Here is a 14,693-nt window from a genome sequence, read left to right on the forward strand (position 1 = left end):
GCCACCTTCCAAGCCTGCCTCAGGAACTGAGCGCGCTCCTGAATGCGCGCCCACCTTCCAAGCCTGCCTCAGGAACTGAGCGCGCTCCTGAATGCGCGCCACCTTCCAAGCCTGCCTCAGGAAATGAGCGCGCTCCTGAATGCGCGCCCACCTTCCAAGCCTGCCTCAGGAACTGAGCGCTCTCCTGAATGCGCGCCACCTTCCAAGCCTGCCTCAGGAACTGAGCGCGCTCCTGAATGCGCGCCACCTTCCAAGCCTGCCTCAGGAAATGAGCGCGCTCCTGAATGCGCGCCACCTTCCAAGCCTGCCTCAGGAACTGCATGTGGGACAGGACTCCGCCTACAGAGCAGGCTGCTGCTGGGTGAGGTGACTGGCTAGTCAGACGCCTGGAGAGCTGGAGGCAGCAGTATTGAAGAGCTGAGGGGATTTCCTGGTAAGGAGAAGGAGCGCTCCCCGTCTGGCAGAGTGACTGCCGCCATTTTCCCTCCCCCCTGCCTGAGCACAGTACAGTGACCTGGAGATCTCGGCCCTGCAGATACTGCGGCTGCGGGACTGTCTCCTGCTCTTTCATTCCTCTTCCCTGAAAGCAGCGATACCATCCCCCTGACCAGAGGCGGAAGCTAGAGGTGTAGTTTGAGGGGGCCAAGCTTCTGAGGTAACCCTGATTACAGATATGGTGACGCCCCCTAATAGTGGATGTCAGAGACCCCCCTCAGCAGATGACTGCGCTGTTACTGAAAATAATCTCCATATAAAGACCAACATTGATATCGCCATATGGTCAGTGGTAGATACCCGTCCTACAGAACATGTAAGATACCCCAATGCTGAGCCTCTGCTGCCGTATGTGTCCCTATTACTGCACCTGATACCCCAATACTGAGCCTCTGCTGCCGTATGTGCCCCTATTACTGCACCTGATACCCCAATGCTGAGCCTCTGCTGCCGTATGTGCCCCTATTACTGCACCTGATACCCCAATGCTGAGCCTCTGCTGCCGTATGTGTCCCTATTACTGCACCTGATACCCCAATACTGAGCCGCTGCTGCCGTATGTGTCCCCATTACTGCACCTGATACCCCAATGCTGAGCCTCTGCTGCCGTTTGTGCCCCTATTACTGCACCTGATACCCCAATGCTGAGCCTCTGCTGCCGTATGTGTCCCTATTACTGCACCTGATACCCCAATGCTGAGCCGCTGCTGCCGTATGTGTCCCTATTACTGCACCTGATACCCCAATGCTGAGCCTCTGCTGCCGTATGTGTCCCTATTACTGCACCTGATACCCCAATGCTGAGCTGCTGCCGTATGTGTCCCTATTACTGCACCTGATACCCCAATGCTGAGCCTCTGCTGCCATATGTGCCCCTATTACTGCACCTGTTACCCCAATGCTGAGCCTCTGCTGCCATATGTGCCCCTATTACTGCACCTGATACCCCAATGCTGAGCCGCTGCTGCCGTATGTGTCCCTATTACTGCACCTGATACCCCAATGCTGAGCCGCTGCTGCCGTATGTGTCCCTATTACTGCACCTGATACCCCAATACTGAGCCTCTGCTGCCATATGTGTCCCTATTACTGCACCTGATACCCCAATGCTGAGCCGCTGCTGCCGTATGTGTCCCTATTACTGCACCTGATACCCCAATGCTGAGCTGCTGCCGTCTGTGTCCCTATTACTGCACCTGATACCCCAATGCTGAGCCTCTGCTGCCGTATGTGCCCCTATTACTGCACCTGATACCCCAATGCTGAGCCGCTGCTGCCGTATGTGTCCCTATTACTGCACCTGATACCCCAATGCTGAGCCGCTACTGCCGTATGTGTCCCTATTACTGCACCTCATACCCCAATGCTGAGCCTCTGCTGCCGTATGTGTCCCTATTACTGCACCTGATACCCCAATGTTGAGCCGCTGCTGCCGTATGTGCCCCTATTACCGCACCTGATGCCCCAATGCTGAGCCGCTGCTGCCGTATGTGTCCCTATTACCGCACCTGATACCCCAATGCTGAGCCACTGCTGCCGTATGTGTCCCTATTACTGAACCTGATACCCCAATGCTGAGCCGCTGCTGCCGTATGTGTCCCTATTACTGCACCTGATACCCCAATGCTGAGCCGCCGCTGCCGTATGTATCCCTATTACTGCACCTGATACCCCAATACTGAGCCGCCGCTGCCGTATGTGTCCCTATTACTGCACCTGATATCCCCAATACTGAGCCGCTGCTGCCGTATGTGTCCCTATTACTGCACCTGATATCCCCAATACTGAGCTGCCGTATGTGTCCCTATTACTGCACCTGATATCCCCAATACTGAGCCACTGCTGCCGTATGTGTCCCTATTACTGCACCTCATACCCCAATGCTGAGCCGCCGCTGCCGTATGTGTCCCTTTTACTGCACCTCATACCCCAATGCTGAGCCACCGCTGCCATATGTGCCCCTATTACTGCACCTGATGCCCCAATACTGAGCCACCGCTGCCGTGTGTCCGCATTACTACACCTGATACCCCAATGCTGAGCCGCCGCTGCCGTATGTGTCCGCATTACTACACACCCGATACCCCAATACTGAGCCACCGTTGCCGTATGTGTCCCTATTACTGCACCTAATACCCCAATACTGAGCCGCTGCTGCCGTATGTGTCCCTATTACTGCACCTGATACCCCAATACTGAGCCTCTGCTGCCGTATGTGTCCCTATTACTGCACCTGATACCCCAATGCTGAGCCGCTGCTGCCATATGTGTCCCTATTACTGCACCTGATACCCCAATGCTGAGCTGCTGCCGTATGTGTCCCTATTACTGCACCTGATACCCCAATGCTGAGCCTCTGCTGCCGTATGTGCCCCTATTACTGCACCTTATATCCCAATGCTGAGCCACTGCTGCCGTATGTGTCCCTATTACTGCACCTGATACCCCAATGCTGAGCCGCTGCTGCCGTATGTGTCCCTATTACTGCACCTGATACCCCAATGCTGAGCCGCTGCTGCCGTATGTGTCCCTATTACTGCACCTGATACCCCAATGCTGAGCCGCTGCTGCCGTATGTGTCCCTATTACTGCACCTGATACCCCAATGCTGAGCCGCTGCTGCCGTATGTGTCCCTATAACTGCACCTGATACCCCAATGCTGAGCCGCTGCTGCCGTATGTGTCCCTATTACTGCACCTGATACCCCAATACTGAGCCGCCGCTGCCGTATGTGTCCCTATTACTGCACCTGATATCCCCAATACTGAGCCGCTGCTGCCGTATGTGTCCCTATTACTGCACCTCATACCCCAATGCTGAGCCGCCGCTGCCGTATGTGTCCCTATTACTGCACCTCATACCCCAATGCTGAGCCACCGCTGCCATATGTGCCCCTATTACTGCACCTGATACCCCAATACTGAGCCGCTGCTGCCGTATGTGTCCCTATTACTGCACCTGATATCCCCAATACTGAGCTGCCGTATGTGTCCCTATTACTGCACCTGATATCCCCAATACTGAGCCGCTGCTGCCGTATGTGTCCCTATTACTGAACCTGATACCCCAATGCTGAGCCGCTGCTGCCGTATGTGTCCCTATTACTGCACCTGATACCCCAATGCTGAGCCGCCGCTGCCGTATGTATCCCTATTACTGCACCTGATACCCCAATACTGAGCCGCCGCTGCCGTATGTGTCCCTATTACTGCACCTGATATCCCCAATACTGAGCCGCTGCTGCCGTATGTGTCCCTATTACTGCACCTGATATCCCCAATACTGAGCTGCCGTATGTGTCCCTATTACTGCACCTGATATCCCCAATACTGAGCCACTGCTGCCGTATGTGTCCCTATTACTGCACCTCATACCCCAATGCTGAGCCGCCGCTGCCGTATGTGTCCCTTTTACTGCACCTCATACCCCAATGCTGAGCCACCGCTGCCATATGTGCCCCTATTACTGCACCTGATGCCCCAATACTGAGCCACCGCTGCCGTGTGTCCGCATTACTACACCTGATACCCCAATACTGAGCCGCCGCTGCCGTATGTGTCCGCATTACTACACACCCGATACCCCAATACTGAGCCGCCGTTGCCGTATGTGTCCCTATTACTGCACCTAATACCCCAATACTGAGCCGCTGCTGCCGTATGTGTCCCTATTACTGCACCTGATACCCCAATACTGAGCCTCTGCTGCCGTATGTGTCCCTATTACTGCACCTGATACCCCAATGCTGAGCCGCTGCTGCCATATGTGTCCCTATTACTGCACCTGATACCCCAATGCTGAGCTGCTGCCGTATGTGTCCCTATTACTGCACCTGATACCCCAATGCTGAGCCTCTGCTGCCGTATGTGCCCCTATTACTGCACCTTATATCCCAATGCTGAGCCACTGCTGCCGTATGTGTCCCTATTACTGCACCTGATACCCCAATGCTGAGCCGCTGCTGCCGTATGTGTCCCTATTACTGCACCTGATACCCCAATGCTGAGCCGCTGCTGCCGTATGTGTCCCTATTACTGCACCTGATACCCCAATGCTGAGCCGCTGCTGCCGTATGTGTCCCTATTACTGCACCTGATACCCCAATGCTGAGCCGCTGCTGCCGTATGTGTCCCTATAACTGCACCTGATACCCCAATGCTGAGCCGCTGCTGCCGTATGTGTCCCTATTACTGCACCTGATACCCCAATACTGAGCCGCCGCTGCCGTATGTGTCCCTATTACTGCACCTGATATCCCCAATACTGAGCCGCTGCTGCCGTATGTGTCCCTATTACTGCACCTCATACCCCAATGCTGAGCCGCCGCTGCCGTATGTGTCCCTATTACTGCACCTCATACCCCAATGCTGAGCCACCGCTGCCATATGTGCCCCTATTACTGCACCTGATACCCCAATACTGAGCCGCTGCTGCCGTATGTGCCCCTATTACTGCACCTGATACCCCAATACTGAGCCGCTGCTGCCGTATGTGTCCCTATTACTGCACCTGATATCCCCAATACTGAGCTGCCGTATGTGTCCCTATTACTGCACCTGATATCCCCAATACTGAGCCGCTGCTGCCGTATGTGTCCCTATTACTGCACCTCATACCCCAATGCTGAGCCGCCGCTGCCGTATGTGTCCCTATTACTGCACCTCATACCCCAATGCTGAGCCACCGCTGCCATATGTGCCCCTATTACTGCACCTGATGCCCCAATACTGAGCCACCGCTGCCGTGTGTCCGCATTACTACACCTGATACCCCAATACTGAGCCGCCGCATGTGTCCGCATTACTACACACCCGATACCCCAATACTGAGCCGCCGTTGCCGTATGTGTCCCTATTACTGCACCTAATACCCCAATACTGAGCCGCTGCTGCCGTATGTGTCCCTATTACTGCACCTGATACCCCAATACTGAGCCTCTGCTGCCGTATGTGTCCCTATTACTGCACCTGATACCCCAATGCTGAGCCGCTGCTGCCGTATGTGTCCCTATTACTGCACCTGATACCCCAATGCTGAGCTGCTGCCGTATGTGTCCCTATTACTGCACCTGATACCCCAATGCTGAGCCTCTGCTGCCGTATGTGCCCCTATTACTGCACCTGATACCCCAATGCTGAGCCGCTGCTGCCGTATGTGTCCCTATTACTGCACCTGATACCCCAATGCTGAGCTGCTGCCGTATGTGTCCCTATTACTGCACCTGATACCCCAATGCTGAGCCTCTGCAGCCGTATGTGCCCCTATTACTGCACCTGATACCCCAATGCTGAGCCGCTGCTGCCGTATGTGTCCCTATTACTGCACCTGATACCCCAATGCTGAGCCGCTGCTGCCGTATGTGTCCCTATTACTGCACCTGATACCCCAATGCTGAGCCGCTGCTGCCGTATGTGTCCCTATTACTGCACCTCATACCCTAATGCTGAGCCACCGCTGCCATATGTGCCCCTATTACTGCACCTGATACCCCAATACTGAGCTGCTGCTGCCGTATGTGCCCCTATTACTGCACCTGATACCCCAATGCTGAGCCGCTGCTGCCGTATGTGCCCCTATTACCGCACCTGATGCCCCAATGCTGAGCCGCTGCTGCCGTATGTGTCCCTATTACTGCACCTCATACCCCAATGCTGAGCCTCTGCTGCTGTATGTGTCCCTATTACTGCACCTGATACCCCAATACTGAGCCGCTGCTGCCGTATGTGTCCCTATTACCGCACCTGATGCCCCAATGCTGAGCCGCTACTGCCGTATGTGTCCCTATTACTGCACCTCATACCCCAATGCTGAGCCTCTGCTGCCGTATGTGTCCCTATTACTGCACCTGATACCCCAATGCTGAGCCGCTGCTGCCGTATGTGTCCCTATTACTGCACCTGATACCCCAATGCTGAGCCGCTGCTGCCGTATGTGTCCCTATTACTGCACCTGATACCCCAATGCTGAGCCTCTGCTGCCGTATGTGTCCCTATTACTGCACCTGATACCCCAATGCTGAGCCGCTGCTGCCGTATGTGTCCCTATTACTGCACCTGATACCCCAATACTGAGCCGCTGCTGCCGTATGTGCCCCTATTACTGCACCTGATACCCCAATACAGAGCCGCTGCTGCCGTATGTGCCCCTATTACTGCACCTGATACCCCAATACTGAGCTGTTGCTGCCGTATGTGTCCCTATTACTGCACCTGATACCCCAATGCTGAGCCTCTGCTGCCGTATGTGTCCCTATTACTGCACCTGATACCCCAATGCTGAGCCGCTGCTGCCGTATGTGTCCCTATTACTGCACCTGATACCCCAATGCTGAGCCGCTGCTGCCGTATGTGTCCCTATTACTGCACCTGATACCCCAATGCAGAGCCGCTGCTGCCGTATGTGCCCCTATTACTGTACCTGATACCCCAATACTGAGCCGCCGCTGCCGTATGTGTCCCTATTACTGCACCTGATATCCCCAATACAGAGCCGCTGCTGCCGTATGTGTCCCTATTACTGCACCTGATATCCCCAATACTGAGCTGCCGTATGTGTCCCTATTACTGCACCTGATATCCCCAATACTGAGCCGCTGCTGCCGTATGTGTCCCCATTACTGCACCTCATACCCCAATGCTGAGCCGCCGCTGCCGTATGTGTCCCTATTACTGCACCTCATACCCCAATGCTGAGCCACCGCTGCCATATGTGCCCCTATTACTGCACCTGATGCCCCAATACTGAGCCACCGCTGCCGTGTCCGCATTACTACACCTGATACCCCAATACTGAGCCGCCGCTTCCGTATGTGTCCGCATTACTACACACCCGATACCCCAATACTGAGCCGCCGTTGCCGTATGTGTCCCTATTACTGCACCTAATACCCCAATACTGAGCCACTGCTGCCGTATGTGTCCCTATTACTGCACCTGATACCCCAATACTGAGCCGCTGCTGCCGTATGTGCCCCTATTACTGCACCTGATACCCCAATACTGAGCCGCTGCTGCCGTATGTGCCCCTATTACTGCACCTGATACCCCAATCCTGAGCTGTTGCTGCCGTATGTGTCCCTATTACTGCACCTGATACCCCAATGCTGAGCCGCTGCTGCCGTATGTGTCCCTATTACTGCACCTCATACCCCAATGCTGAGCCGCTGCTGCCGTGTGTGTGTCCCTATTACTGCACCTCATACCCCAATGCTGAGCCGCCGCTGCCGTATGTGTCCCTATTACTACACCTGATACCCCAATACTGAGCCGCTGCTGCCGTATGTGTCCCTATTACTGCACCTGATACCCCAATGCTGAGCCGCTGCTGCCGTATGTGCCCCTATTACTTCACCTGATACCCCAATACTGAGCTGTTGCTGCCGTATGTGTCCCTATTACTGCACCTGATGCCCCAATGCTGAGCCGCTGCTGCCGTATGTACCCCTATTACTGCACCTGATACCCCAATACTGAGCCGCTGCTTCCGTATGTGTCCCTATTGCTACACCTGATACGGCAGCAGCGGCTCAGTATTGGGGTATCAGGAGTAGCAATAGGGACACATACGGCAGCAGCGGCTCAGTATTGGGGTATCAGGTGTAGTAATAGGGACACATGCGGCAGCGGCGGCTCAGTATTGGGGTATCAGGTGTAGCAATACGGACACATACGGCAGCAGCAGCTCAGTATTGGGGTATCAGGTGTAGCAATAGAGACACATACGGCAGCAGCGGCTCAGTATTGGGGTATGTGTCCCTATTACTGCACCTGATACCCCAATACTGAGCCACTGCTGCCGTATGTGTCCCTATTACTACACCTGATACCCCAATACTGAGCCGCCGCTGCTGCATGTGTCCCTATTACTGCACCTGATACCCCAATACTGAGCCACTGCTGCCGTATGTGTCCCTATTACTATACCTGATACCCCAATACTGAGCCGCTGCTGCCGTATGTGTCCCTATTGCTACACCTGATACCCCAATACTGAGCCGCTGCTGCCATATGTGTCCCTATTACTGCACCTGATACCCCAATACTGAGATGCTGCTAACCACTGAGCCACCGTGCTGCCCTGTATAATGCATTCCCCATAGGCAGCCTGTATAGTATAATGCACCCCCATAGGATGCCTGTATGGTAAAATGCACCAAGATAAAAAAATAAATCCAATACTCACCTCTCCTTGTTGTTCCTGCGGTGCTCTGAGCGCCCGCACATCTCCAGACAGCAGGCTCCAGGTACTGACATCATCACGACCCCCTGTCTGTCAGTCATACTAGCTTTGAATATAGACGGATGTTTTATCGCATAACACTTGGACCGCTGTTGATCTATGGGGCAGCTCCCATCACCGGTTTTTTTTTTTTTTCGGACGTATTCTGCGAGCAAGAGAAATCGCAGCATGCTGCGATTGTACACGTTTATCGGCCGAGTCTCGCCAATGCAAGTCTATGGGTGCGAGAAAAAAATCGGACACAACATGGACCATCAGTGTGACTTGTGCAAAATACGCAAGCATTTTCCAGGTGACAGTAAATTGCCTCTTCCATTATCAGGAAGCTTTGGCATGCAAATTTCCCTGGCAACCTCTACAAAAAGCTTGAAACACGCCTCCACGGAGTCAAGCAACGTGGCCAGACACACAAATGTGGATATGCTCATAGTTCTGGTGCAGGAGAGGCCAGAAATATTGGAACAACGTGACGCACATTATTCAGACCACGCACAAAAGGATGCAGCAAGCCACTCCAAATGTTCCCCAATTATGAGGAAAGTCCACGTGAGGTGCAGCATGACATTAGTAATTACAATCATAAAAAATTAAAAATGAAGCAACAAATGAACATATCTTCATATGTTTGTAATATTGTTTGTAATATCCTGCCTATTTCACACTTTACGCTTGCCAAGTAGCATGCCAAATTTCACTGTAACCTACATTTGGCAATGCAAACAGGGTGATCCAAATTTAAAACATTTATTGTGTTACTTTGCAGTGTCTGTCACTAGACTGTGGCGCAGCTGTCGTGACCAGTACCGCCGTGAGTGCTAGCAGCGGGCCAGGAGTAGTGCTGAGGGCACAAGAAAAAGAAAATAAATCTATTCTGACAGATTAAATTTTCTTGCTCCCGTTATGGATCTATATCCGTAAGTGCATTATTATTATGGCACCATTTATTCCATGGCGCTTTACATGTGAAAAGGGGTATACATAATAAAAACGAGTAGGGTAATCTTAATCAAGTCACGACTGGAACAGAAGGAGAGAGGATCCTGCCCTTGAATTCTCAAAATCTACCAGGGATGGGTGAGGATACAGTAGGCGAGAGTAGAGCTAGTCGTGCAGCAGTTTGGTCGATCAGTGGTTTACTGCAGGTTGTAGGCTAGTCAGAAGAGGTGGGTCTTCAGGTTCTTTTTGAAGGTTTCGATGGTAGGCGAGAATCTGATATGTTGTGGTAGAGAGTTCCAGAGTAGGGGTGATGCGCGGGTGAAATCTTGTATGCGATTGTGGGAAGAAGTGATAAGAGGGGAGTCGAGGAGGAGATCTTGTGAGGATCGGAGGTTGCGTGCAGGTAAATACCGGGAGACGAGGTCACAGATGTATGGAGGAGACAGGTTGTGGATAGCTTTGTATGCCATAGTTAGGAATTTGAACTGGAGTCTTTGGGTAATGGGGAGCGAGTGCAGGGATTGTACTTTAATGGATAGATCCGTTAGGGGGGTCGAGTGAGATAGGGGAAAGATTAATTCTGTTTTCGCAATATTAAGTTTTAGAAATCTAGCGGAGAAGGATGAAATAGCAGACAGACATTGAGGGATTCTGGTTAGTAGGGAGGTGATATCTGGTCCAGAGATGTAGATCTGTGTGTCATCATCATAGAGGTGATACTGAAAGCCGTGAAATTCTATGAGCTGTCCGCGGCCGAATGTTTAAATGAATAAAAGTAGGGGCCCTAGAACTGAACCTTGTGGGAGGAGGTGAGGAGGTGGTGTGCGAGTGGGAGACGCTGAATGTCCAGTCTGTTAGGTATATCGAGATCCAAGATAGGGCTAAGGCTGTGATGCCACGAGAGTTTACAGGGTCTGTAGTAATAGGGAGTGATCCACTGTGTCAAAGGCAGAGGACAGGAGTAGGAGGACAGAGTAGTGTCGCTTGGCCTTGGCAGCTAGTAGGTTATTGGTGACCTTACTTAGGGCAGTTTCAGTGGAGTGATGTGGCCGGAAGCCAGATTGTAAGCGGTCAAAGAGGGAGTAAGAAGAGAGGTGGGAGGACAGTTCAAGATGAACGTTTTGTTCTAGTAGTTTTGAGGCATATTTGAGAAGTGATATAGGGCAATAGCTAGATACAGAGGATGGGTCAAGAAAGGCCTTTTTGAGGATAGGTGTGATTGAGGCATGTTTAAAGCTTGAGAGTAAAACACCAGTTGTTAGTGATAGGTTGAAGAGATGGGTTAGGGTTGGGATGAAGACTGTGGTGAGTTTTGGGATTAAGTGGGATTGGGTCAAGTGCACAGGTGGTGAGATGTGATCTTGAGAGTAGAGTGGAGAGTCGATCTTCTGTAATGGTGGAGAAGTTGGTTTTGGAGGAGGAAGGCAGGGTAGTTAGGAGGAAGGGCTCTGGGGGTTGTTGACCAAAACTGTCTCTGATGTTATCAATCTTCTGTTTGAAAAATGAAGCAAAGTCTTCAGCTGAGATGAGTGGGGAGGGAAGAAGTGCTGGGGAGCGGAGGAGAGAATTGAACGTGGTGAATAACTGTTTAGGGTTGTGAGACAGGAAGGCTATGAGAGATGAGAAGTAGGTTTGTTTAGCTGCGGCGAGTGTGGCCTTGAAAGTAGTGAGGGACTGTTTGAATGCGACAAAGTCCTTGGAGTGGGATCTTTTCCATCTCCGCTCAGCAACCTTGGAAGTCCGCCTCAGTTCGTTGGTTAGGCTGGTGTGCCAGGGCAGTCTGATTATGCAAGCTTTTGTATGTGTGAGAGGGGCAACCGATTCCAGAGCTACAGCTATTGTGGCGTTATATAGAGCGGCATCCGCATTGTGTTGGGAACTTATGTCTGTAAGATGGAGGAGGGATTCAGACAGTGAGTGTTGATCAAGGTGTTTAAGATTTCTGCGAGGGTGTGCAAGTTTGTTGAGTGGGGATTGTGGACCTGGAGAGGAGAGGGCAGAGAATGTAAATACCGTATATACTCTTGTATAAGCCTAGTTTTTCAGCCCCTTTTTTGGGCTGAAAAAGACCCTCTTGGCTTATACATGAGTCATACACCAGAAAGCCGGTGGGAGAGGGGGAGCAGGAGACATGATAATCGCCCTCCTGGCGTCTGCATATTAGGCTCTGCTACATTTCAGTCCCGTCGTCTGCATTTCCCTTCCTGTCTTCCTGTGCTGGTCACATGGTACCGCTCATTAAAGTCATGAATATGGTCGTGTCTCCACTCCCATAGGGGTGGAGCCGCATATTCATGACTTTCATGAGCGGTACCATGTGACCAGCACAGGAAGAAGACAGGAAGGGAGATGCAGACGCCGGGACTGAGATGTAGCAGAGCCGGATATGCAGACTCCAGGAGGGTGAGTAGCACTGGGGGAGGGTGAGCCATGCCATATTCACCTGTCCCCGTTCCACCACTGCGCTTAGTCTCCAGGGTCCTCTGACTGTGACGTGTTTAGTGCGCACGCTCTGCCTGAACAGTCGCTGTAGAGACCCGGCGACGCTGAGGAGCAGCTGGCAGTGACGAGAGGTGAGGATGTAATTCTTTTTTTTTTTTAAATTGGAGCAGCAGCATTATATGAGGCATATATTAATATGGAGCATGTTATGGGGCCACCATTAACCTCTGTGCAGCATTATATGGGGCATATATTAATATGGAGCATCTTATGGGAACACCTTTTTACTTTTATTAGTATCTATTTTTATTTTTGAAATTTACTAATAGCTGCTGCATTTCCCACCCTAGGCTTATACTCGAGACAATAAGTTTTCCCAGATTTTTGTGGCAAAATTAGGGGCCTCGGCTTATACTCGAGTATATACTGTTGGTTGTGGTCAGAAAGAGGAAGAGATGAGTTAGAGAGGTTGGATAGGGAGCAGAGGCGGGTGAAGATGAGGTCCAGTGTGTGGCCATCTATGTTAGTGGCTGCAGAAGATTGATTGAGGCTGACAGAGGAAGATTGAGATAGAAGTTTAGTGGCAGCTGAGAGGGAAGTGTCAATGAGGATGTTGGAGTCGCCCAAGATGATAGTGGGGATGTCAGCGGAAAGGAAATGAAGTAGCCAGGCGGAGAAGTGGTCGAAGAAGGTGGCGGCTGACCCTGGAGGGCGGTAAATTAGAGCCAGTTGGAGCTTAGTTACCCGCTGTTTACCCTGGATACCAGCTCCCAGCGTCTGCTGTATGACGCTGGGAGCTCGCTGATCGTTGGTCTCTCGCTGTCACACGCAGCGATGTGTGCCCAGCGGGATACCAACGATAGATTTATGGCCCAGACCATTAGGCAACGATTAACGATCAGCCAACTGATCGTTGCTACGTGTCACAAGCAACGATGTCGTTTCGACATCGCTGCAATGTCACCAAACTGGTAACGTTGCAATGAAATAGTTCACAATATCGTTGTGTGTAACGGGGCCTGTAGGGTTTGCAATATATTTGCTATAAAGTGCATTCAGGTGTGAAGCAGAGAGGAGTGGTCTGTGCTCATCTTGGTCAGATAAGAATGAGCCAGATGTACTGTACATGACCAAGGCAGTGTAAACAAGGTCATAAATAGCATTGGGTTAAAGCAGGGGTTAGTTGAAACATACTGAGTGAATGCTAGCCGCCGAGGTAAGAAAAGTCTCTGTAGAAAGCTGAGTAGATATAAAGCATACCTGAGAGAGATTGTATGCACTTCATATAGACAGTCAGATGCTAAGGAAAGCTGAGTAGATATAAAGCGTACCTGTAGGGAGAAAAGATAAATGGACATGCATGCCTGACCCCACATTTTACACATGGCCTTACGGTCCAGTCTTAATGGGTTTTTTTTGTTTTTTTTATCTTTGTGCTAAAAAACAGAACTGACTCCAACCTTACCGAACGGGAAACTGCTTCGGACTCCGAAGTAAACGTCGACCCTGTTGGTGAAGTTAAAGTGTCTGGACCATCTTCGGCAGCTTCATCAACAAACAAATCACCACCTTCAGCAGGGCCTTATGCAGGACAGGAGGGCCACAGGAGTAGTCCAACACTACCCCTGGATACTTCACCACAGGCTGCAGCCATCCCACGCCGTGGCCGGCGCAGGAGGGCGCTTGCAACCTCCGGTTACAGGCGCCAAGTGGACAATGGGCTTTTGGACTATCTTTCACAAACTCTGAACGATGACAGTGAGGAACTTTATTTACGGAGTCTTGCACCCTATCTGAACGCAATTCCCCGTGCGGTGAGGCTGCGGGCAAGAGGTGCCATACAAATTATAATTGATGCATGCACCCCACCAAATAATCCAACTCCAGTATTTTCGTACCTAGAAAGATGGCAGCTGTCCAGCGACAACCAATTTCAAAGGCCTAGAATCCAGGCTGTACCACTTCCCACATGGATGCCATCACCACCGCCACATCAAGACCCAAACCAACACCAACCATAACGTGCATTTCTCAGCTCCAGAAATGGGCCATGGCAATACACAGGATTATGGAAATCCTTACCAAAGTGCCCAGTACCATGCTCCACAACAGGTCCCTTCCTTGGTCCGTAATCCACTTTCATCCACCTCTCAGGGTCACAATTAGGTTGGCCCAAAAAGTACGCAAAGCACTCATGCCGTCCTCCCGCCAGCCACTCCACCAACATACTATAATTTGTAAACCAAACTGTCATCAGGACTATGTTTTGTTTGAAGGTTGTTGTTAGCCCTGTAATAGTGGCCCAATATGCCATATGCTTTAAATATGGTATTTTTGTGTGTAACAAACATTTTCAGTAAAAAAAAAAAGTTAATTCAATATGTGTGGTTTCTGCTGTAACGATATAGATGATGTGTTTAATATCAGTTTTAGATCATTATTAGCCCAACACATCAAACACTTCAAACATTAACATAACTTTATAAAAAAAATCACAACTTAGACACTGCATTGTCTTGCCATGGAGTTGATCCCTCTGGTGAAACAAAATAATTAGTAAACACATACCGCACTTTTAAGT

General features: G+C 51.2%; 1 long non-coding RNA gene across 1 annotated transcript; it reads left to right on the forward strand.

Annotated features, from left to right (window-relative positions):
- The first annotated feature begins 278 nt into the window (after positions 1-278).
- LOC141056166 (uncharacterized) lies at positions 279-14,491 on the forward strand. Its single transcript, XR_012221585.1, has 3 exons — positions 279-433; positions 9,498-9,648; positions 13,560-14,491. It is a non-coding gene; the product is annotated as an uncharacterized lncRNA (long non-coding RNA).
- The last annotated feature ends 202 nt before the right edge of the window (positions 14,492-14,693 follow it).

This window comes from Dendrobates tinctorius, unplaced genomic scaffold, assembly GCF_039654945.1.
Source record: "Dendrobates tinctorius isolate UK_male_01 unplaced genomic scaffold, ASM3965494v1 ptg000196l, whole genome shotgun sequence".
Classification (NCBI taxonomy): Eukaryota; Metazoa; Chordata; class Amphibia; order Anura; family Dendrobatidae; genus Dendrobates; species Dendrobates tinctorius.